Below are 8153 nucleotides of genomic sequence, written 5' to 3'. Positions count from 1 at the left end.
TCGTGGCGGGAGATTATCTCGATAAATATCTGACATCGGAGATAACGGGACGGAAAGAAGTTGCCTCCTCCTTATACCGATACCCTATCGACCCACTCGCGTTCCGATGAAAACGAATAGGAATCTCCTCGCGCGACCTGACATTAATCCCACGCTTTACAGCCTCGAAATGTCTGCCGTTCGGAGCTTGTTCCGTTCCAAACTATTATACTCGCCGAAGAAGCTACGCGTGTTACGGGAGGGATCGAATCAATCAATTACCAACGATCATTCGTGATTCTACGGAACGGCTATACTCGGAATCCATCAGAATCTGCTGGATAAAGCGTCGATTCTAACAGCGTATCGATATGAATTCGATCGCAGACTGGCCATTCCGTACCTCGCACGTATAAATAACGCGTTAGACAGCGGACAGCGGCGTGTAAAGCTGGTTGCAACGTGCGCGCACCGAGTTGACGTAAGCGAGGAGGAGGAAGGAGCAGCTAATAACGTTCGACGCTCGCGTATACACGCGATACATATATGTATATGCCGGGCCATTTAACGGCTTAATATAATCGAAAAGAGCCCAGTGACGAGGATCTTTCGTCCATTTCTGAAATGGCTTTACCTGGAACGCGTCTCTGTTCACCGTCGTAGGTGAATCATCCGTTGAAGCGAGAAACAGAACTGTCCAGATAAAAGGGGAGGAGAAAGGACGGTGGACGTATTGCACCCAGGCGAATTTCGTTTGCCAAGAAGAGAAACCGCTAATAAGAGCAAAGTATTTTCGTCGTCGTTCGACGGTGATCACCTGCCAGTCGTTTTCGGTGGAGAAAAACGCGTTCACACCGATCAACGCTGAATCATCGCTCGTTCTGCGTCGTTCGAGTCAACGTTACAACACATCGGCGCGCAAAAGGAATTTCGATAAAAAGAAAAAAAGAAGAAATTCTGGCCGGCCCGATAACGGGGTCTTATCTCGATACGATCGTCATGCGATCCCCGTGTACGAATCTTTTCGCGTAACGGAGTCTACCGGTCGCTTATGAATCTAATTTACGAGCATTTCGGTTAACCTGTTAACCGTGCAGCGGTAAACTTTCAATCAGGACGAACGATTGGAAATCGCGCGGATAAAAAGATAATCTATCGGTGTGAAAGCGAGACGAGTGACGTTTGATAAGTTATCTCACGGACGAGATAACTCGTCTTCTTCGGATAACAGGTATTAACAAGCAGCAACGGCGAGTGTCAACATAGAGAAGGAAAAAGACAACGACAGGAAGTAACCGATAGAGCAAGCTACCTATCGAGACGACGCGGAACGTCTAATGGCTATTAATTAGACAAATGTTCGCTATATTAAGCGACGGCCGATGCAGCCTGTTGGAAATAGCCCCGGTTCTCGCGGCATAACACGCAGTTTCCCCTTGTTTCGTCTATCGGCTATCATCAACCGGTGTTTTTCGAGCCTCTCGTCGTCGCTGCACCGATGCAACCGCCGCTCGTCGCCCGGAGATCTGTAGATCTCTCGATTGAACCACCGATAAAAACCCGAATTAACCTATGTTTTTCTCGTCGTTTCCCGTCACTTGGAACGTTAGACACTCTCCAGACACCGTGTTCACGCGCGAAAGGAGAACGTTCTCGTTCGATCTCCGCTGGCCTCTCGCAGACGGAATATACATCTACCGTAACAGCTTGCACGTGTGTACACAGAAGCGCGAAAACGCTTGCACCGTCCTTTTAAATCACCACTTGTAGCCTGTGTACCGAGTAACAAGTACGTCGAAATTCTTGCACCTTTTCCTCGATTTGCCACCGATCGGCTCGAAACGAAGTAACGTGGACGCGGTGAGCGGAGCGCGGGAGATTCGAAATGCGTAAAGGCGCGACGCGTCGCAACAGAGTGCATTCGCAGAAGGAGCGTACTTCAAACTGGCGCCATGAGATTCGACGAGGACGTAGGTAGGTGTGTACCTATAGTTAATACCGGGTGGCACGAGAAACAGTGCGACTCGGTGGCGCAGGCGCGGCCGACGCGCGGATCCCTCGGATGTCGTCGAAAGCTCCGAGACACACAGAACTGGCTCCCACCTTGTCTCGTGAATTGCAACCGACCACGAGAGTGGAATTAGACACGCGCCGCTTGCTGATCCGCGATTTACGCGCGTTCACCCCGACACCAACTCGAGCCTTTAGGAGCTCTCGACGACTGACACACGACGTCCCTTCGTCGAGGGTGTACGCTCTCTCCTAATGCCTCTCCTTATCGTGAGTTAGGTCGACGTGTCGAGTCCTTGGGACATTTCGAAAAAGCCACTTTCTTCTCGAGATTCTGTGCGCGTGAATTCAAAATACGTCGATCTGAAAGTAAAAATTCCAAGTGGACAAAAGTAGCAGAAACACCTGGCAGAAGCTCGACGACCAGTCGATAAAAAGTGTAAGATCAGGGTGTAAAACGACACCGTGGCATTTCGTCGCGCTCGTTAACGCTTTCGATTACACAAGCCGAGGCGTGTTTCTTCGCGGCGCGAAACGATACAGGAAAACGCATTAACGGAACCGATCGCCCTGAAACATTGGCACTGTCGCGCGGAAGTTGTCTCGCGAATCGTTTAAATCTTCTCTCTTTCGAGCTGCGTGCAGAGTGTCCGGCGAGGAGAAAGGAGAATTCGCCCCGGTCGGTGTTATTAGGGTGCGTTTCCCGCGCGAGTTTAATCATTATCATTACTATTCACGCAGCCTGGTTTCTCGCGGAAGCGAAACTTTTATCCGTTTTTTGCGAAAATCTCCGATCGTGAAAGATCCAGCCGGGCTACGGTGAAAGGATTCGTCAGATTTTTCTCTCGATCGCAATTGTAGATTACGCACAACCGACGTCGGTTCGGATTCGTTACGTCTCGAATTCATGGCACATTTCGCGCTAATAGCCGCGCGATTTCCGGATGCAGAGGCTCGAGCCTCCCCCGAGAGCTGCGCAGATTCGCCATGAAATGTGTGACACGAGCCGACAAGATTTTGGCATGGCTGACCAACCGCGAGCAACGTCAAAACGCGCAAGACAGCCTGTCGTTAAACGCACGCGCTAGCTTTTGGATTTTTGCCCGCTGATTCTAATTCCCACTATGGGCAAACACCTTTTCCCAATCATTTATATTCCTCCTGGTTATTTTAACGAAGAAACGAGCAAAGTGTAAAATTCTTTTTACCTCGCTACGAGTAACAGAAGAAAGAGATCGACCTGAGCTGACAGAAACGATCCAAGGTAAAAAATCAGCGTGAACAGAGGCTCTGAACGAATCACCTTGGCAGTGAGTTGCTGACTTATTCTGGTCCGGACGTGAGTGAGATTTATTTGACGTGGTCATATATTTTGGCTAACCGCGGATTTCTAGGACGTTCGCCGTGAGTAAGCGTGGAACGACTTTGAAACAATAAACGATCATTTGCAATCTCGCTAACCAACGCGACAACCTGAAGTTACGCAGACTTCCTCTCCGTTTTTCACCCATCTTCCTCTTCTCGTCGCTTGACGCAATCGCCGGTGTCAAGTGTAACGAATTCGAAAATAGCTTCGTGACTTATCGTCATCGATCGCTGACGTCGTTAATCTCCCGAGTGAAAAGCAACGTAATTACCGGAGACGTGTGACGAGCGTCGATATCGGGATTTCGTAAAATGTCGTCTCTCGAATAATTCGCGTTGCGTAACCGGTCGCCCGCAGCTTTCGTGAACACACACGCGGCCTGAAATACGCGCGGAACGTACACGCGTTCGGGAAGGCAACGTTCGTCGAATCCCGCGAATATTGCCTGCGGTAAATTTCAACGAAAATTGCTAAATTCCTCCGAATCCAAAATTAAGCGACATTGACGGATAAAATGAGCGATCCGCGTAGGTTCGCCTCGGAAAGGGTCTCGCGTTATTAATCACGATAGACGTTCGTGGAAAAATTTCAGTAGGTTAGGGGAATATAGGAATCCCTGTGCAGCTATCGATAAGTCAGGGACAAGCTCATGAACCGTGAAACGCAGACAGATTATTGTCTCCGTTCCCCAGAGTAACGGGAACGTCTCTTTAATGACTCCATTAAATCAAAGAAAATGGCTGATAGTCCATTGCGCACTTGAACGAGCTCGTACGTCATCCAAACTTTCGAACGATCGGTTTCCACCGGAATTACCCAAGTGATATGTAACTGAAAGTAATCCAACGTTTCTTTTCCACGTGGAAACCGATAAATTCGTAAAGTTTCCTCGTGTAGCGTGCCTATCGTCTTTTCACCAAGGATAACGATAATTCTCTAACCCTTAACCAATTTCCATAGCAAATGAATCGCCCTTACAGTCTGCAATCGTTATTGCTGCAAGATTCCTGGAGTGTGCAGTCAGTGCGTTCCTCCTCGTGAATATCAGGCGGCGGGGCAGCGAGCGGAGAAGCGCTTCCCAGGCTCAAAGAGAACGCTCTCCTTACTCCCCGTCTCCTCATCGCGAAATTCCGCTCTCTGGATGGAAATCGCGGCGTTTTCTTCCTCATCTCCGTCAGCTCCTTCACGGAGAGTCCGTCGTCCCAAACCATGTTCGTCCTCGTTAATTAACACTCGCGACGGGGAACACTCGGCGCAAACCGGATCGAAACCGTCTCTACTCCGTCGTGAAAAAGGGAGCTCTCTCTGAATTTCCACTGGGTCGAAACAAGAGGCTTATCGTTCGAATGCAAACAACACAGAGATAAGAGGAGTGGAGAACCGGTGGCCCGACCTTCCACCGCGACACCACTGAAACCAAACGCGGCTGAATGAGGCCAGTCGGCTGAACGACGTCTCATTGGATCCCCCAGGCTGGCAAATCGAATTAAGTTAATACGGTTATGGAATCTAGCGGCCTGCCTCCTAGGCTATCTCGTTCGAGAACTTCGTGACGCGCGTCACGCGAGAACTGTGCACAACGCGAAGCACGACAACTACTGAATTCAATCGTCGCTGTATGAGCAGCTATTAATGTACACCAATCCCTCTGCAGCATCGACAACCAGGGGAATCGGCGATCGCGTGAAAACCTCTGCCACGTCGATCCATGCGCGACTTTCAACTGGCTCGACGCTGCTCGTCCTCCGCCGTAACACGCGGCGCGTTCCGCTCGGGAACAGCTCGCGCGACAACCAAGCGACGTCGACGACCTTCGTACGATAGTCTCCATTACGAACGGCCAAAGGTAAAAGTCTACTAGCGGTAATACCGGAGAGTTCGTGCCGTTTTCACCTATGCTAGCGTAATCACCAGTCACGCTCACGTGTAGAAATCGATTCGCGTAGTTGATTCGAAGCCACCGAGTTTCTATCGCGACGGTATTCACGCGTTGCCAAGAAAATGGCAAAAGGTCGTCGAGGATTTTTCATTTCTGATGGAGATTTCTTTCGGAAAATTCATTTCTAATCGATTCCCATTTCAACTCTGTACTGAAACACCGAGTACTCGAGGTTACCAAAAAAAAAAAAAAAAAAAAAAAAAAACAAATTTCGCGTACAAATTGTAGAAAGTTACTCGGAGCGATTTCTAAAGAAGAATTCATCCTTGGAGAACGACGCCAAGTATCGTCGGTAGAAAAACTGCCGGGGGCGGGGGAAAAATGATTAGTCGAAACTGCATAAACTTTCCAGATGACCTAATGGTTTCCAGCGACTCGTGTCCCATTAAGCGGCGCTAATTCGATCCGTTGTGAATTCCAGCGAAATGCAAGCTAAAGCCTTAAGTCGTAACACGTGCCTACGCCATCAAGAAGGTTAATATGCACACGGGTTCGTAACACGTCCCGCCACGTGAATCACCGTAGCCGCGATTACGCTGCGGCAACGAGCAGCTAGCCGTAAAGCGTTCGAAAGCCTCTAATCGGAACTTGAACGCGGCACGTACGCGAACAGAAACGAGCGAGTGCGGCTCAGGCTATTGGGCAATTGACGAGAGGAGAACCTTGTTGCTCGACATTCAGCCGGACTTTGACTCTCTACATGCTTCTGTTGCTGCTGCTACCGAACGTCTGGGCAGCTGCGATCTCGCGCGAGCCTCGCCTCTAATCGTTCTCCCCCTTCGTCGTAAATTCAATCCCGAGTTCAAAGATCTTATCGTCCGCTTATTTACAGTGGCCGACTGTCGATCGGGACACAGAGAGAGACGTGGAACTTTCGAGTACGAACGACAATTAACCTGTTCACTTGGTAAATTCTTCGAAGCAGAGAACGCTAATTTGCCTTGCCCAACAGCAGTTTCAGCCGTGTACGTCATTTCTAACGTAAATATAACGAGTCGAGATGGAAGATAAAGTGATTCACCGATAAAGAATTGATTCAGTTCGAAAAGGGAAAGATGTTTGTTGAAACGACGATAGAGCTACTCGTGTGGAACGGTTGAAAGGTTAATCGTTAAAGGAGTAGAACGCGACGCGGAGTATACTTTTAATCGCGCGGAACCAACTGGCCTCGCGGCTCGTCGCGTATTCACGGGGGCACTGGAAGCACTTCACAACTGGGAGAGACTACAATGCCAGTGGTGTCCTCGTCGATAAGGATTATCACCAACGAATAACCTCGTTATCTCCGGTCCCGGGTGCCGTCGCGAGCGTCCCTTGATACGCTAAAAGGACGTTAAAACGTGCATTTGCATACAATTCGATTCTTCAGAAACGTTCTATCTTTCGGTGGTTATTTTCGTTCGTTACGTCGCTGCAATTTCCCCTCGTTTCTCCGAACTGTCATTTTTTTATCGTTCGACAACTGAAATACTCGCGTTCGAGTGTGATCGTTCGAAGCGTAACAGATTATCGGGATTAAATAGGGAGCAACCCTTTCGACGGGGTGAAAAACGTTAATTCCTTGATAGGAAAGTCACGTTTCGCGACTAAGTAGGAAACAACAATACCTGTTAGGTTTCTCAGATGCGAAGAATCCTTACTGCTGAGACTTCTAATTGAATTATCGAGCTTCGCGATCGAGGGAGAGAAGAATTTCCCTCCCGAAGTGTGTTTTCCGTCTCTTCGGCGACCCCGTGTGTCGAGGGAAATCGAGGAGGCGGGTAGAACAGAAGACGAGCGAAGGGGAAACGAGGATGAAAGTTCGAGGTGGAATGTCTCTTTACGCGTCCTGTCACAATAGCCATCATGTGTTTATTTGTTGTAACTCCATTACGGAGATGGCTGGTTGCCAGCGGATTTACAAGTCGGAACGTGACACCACGCAAACACGTTCCACGTTCGACTTTCGAGCCGCCTGTAAACGCGATTCTTTCACGGATAAATTGTTGCAAGAATCTCTTATCTTCGCCGATAGTCAAATTTCCTTCCCTCTCTCTCTCGGATGAATCGGTGAAATAAAATTTCTTTCTCGAGGAATTTCGACGTCTATCGATGGTCCATCGACTCACCCATTCGCCTGAGAAACAGCGTCCTCGCTGGCAAAGTCTCTACAACGGTAGATCTGCGACTTGGTGACCATCTCGTTGGCCCGGCGACGTCGCACGTGCTCGCCACGTGGAAACGCGAGACGATCCGCGAACGATCCACCGTCTAACCGCGTCTGGCAAACAGTGCAACGAATCGCGGGAATACCAAGTCGTCCGTGGCTGTTGGCTTCCTCCAGTGACGAAAGGGGCCGAGGGGAGGGGCGGCGGTGTGCGTCGCGAAGCGAGCAAATTTGACAGGCGACGACGCTCCACGTCGGCTCTACGGCCGCGCGAATGACTTTATCGCCGGGTTATTTGTCCCGATAGCGCGAGCAACCGGTCGATCATACTCTAAATTTAGCCGTGGCTCGTCGAGAACAGCCGAGACAGAGAGAGAGAGAGAGGGACGAACGCGTATCTCACGCACTCGCGCAATCACGCACGCACTGCACAACTGGGAGAAGGCTGGAATGCACGCACCAGCTCTCGCTAACTCGCAATACTACGTATATACAGCCGTTAAACACGGATTGAAATCCTCTCTGGACTTCGTGCTCGGACCGCGCTGTCAATGCCAGCTGATCGAGGGACCAGCCTCGACAGACTTTACGCGCACGATGATTTATCGCCGTCTTGGAATATAATGCCTCCGTTGATCGTTCGCGGTAGAAAGGGGAACGTTGCTTTCGGAGAAGGCTTCCCTCCTCAAAGTCAAGGAGGAGGCTTCTTCTTC

At 49.8% G+C, this 8153-nt stretch overlaps 1 protein-coding gene across 2 annotated transcripts in view; it reads right to left on the bottom strand.

Annotated features, from left to right (window-relative positions):
- Nucleotides 1-8153, bottom strand: part of LOC108572614 (four and a half LIM domains protein 2) — a 65780-nt gene that overhangs the window by 26673 nt on the left and 30954 nt on the right. Inside the window, exon 1 of one of the 2 annotated variants that reach the window (XM_017934873.1) lies at nt 1678-1870. The exons of the other annotated variant lie outside the window; for it this stretch is intronic. The gene's annotated coding sequence lies outside the window, so the exon portion shown is untranslated. Of the gene's footprint in view, nt 1-1677; nt 1871-8153 lie in introns of those variants that run through there. 2 annotated transcript variants of the gene reach the window in all.

This window comes from Habropoda laboriosa, unplaced genomic scaffold (assembly GCF_001263275.1).
Source record: "Habropoda laboriosa isolate 0110345459 unplaced genomic scaffold, ASM126327v1 scaffold34, whole genome shotgun sequence".
Lineage (NCBI taxonomy): Eukaryota > Metazoa > Arthropoda > Insecta > Hymenoptera > Apidae > Habropoda > Habropoda laboriosa.
The sequence above is the reverse complement of the archived record's forward strand: the minus strand, read 5'-3'. Positions and strand labels throughout refer to the sequence as shown.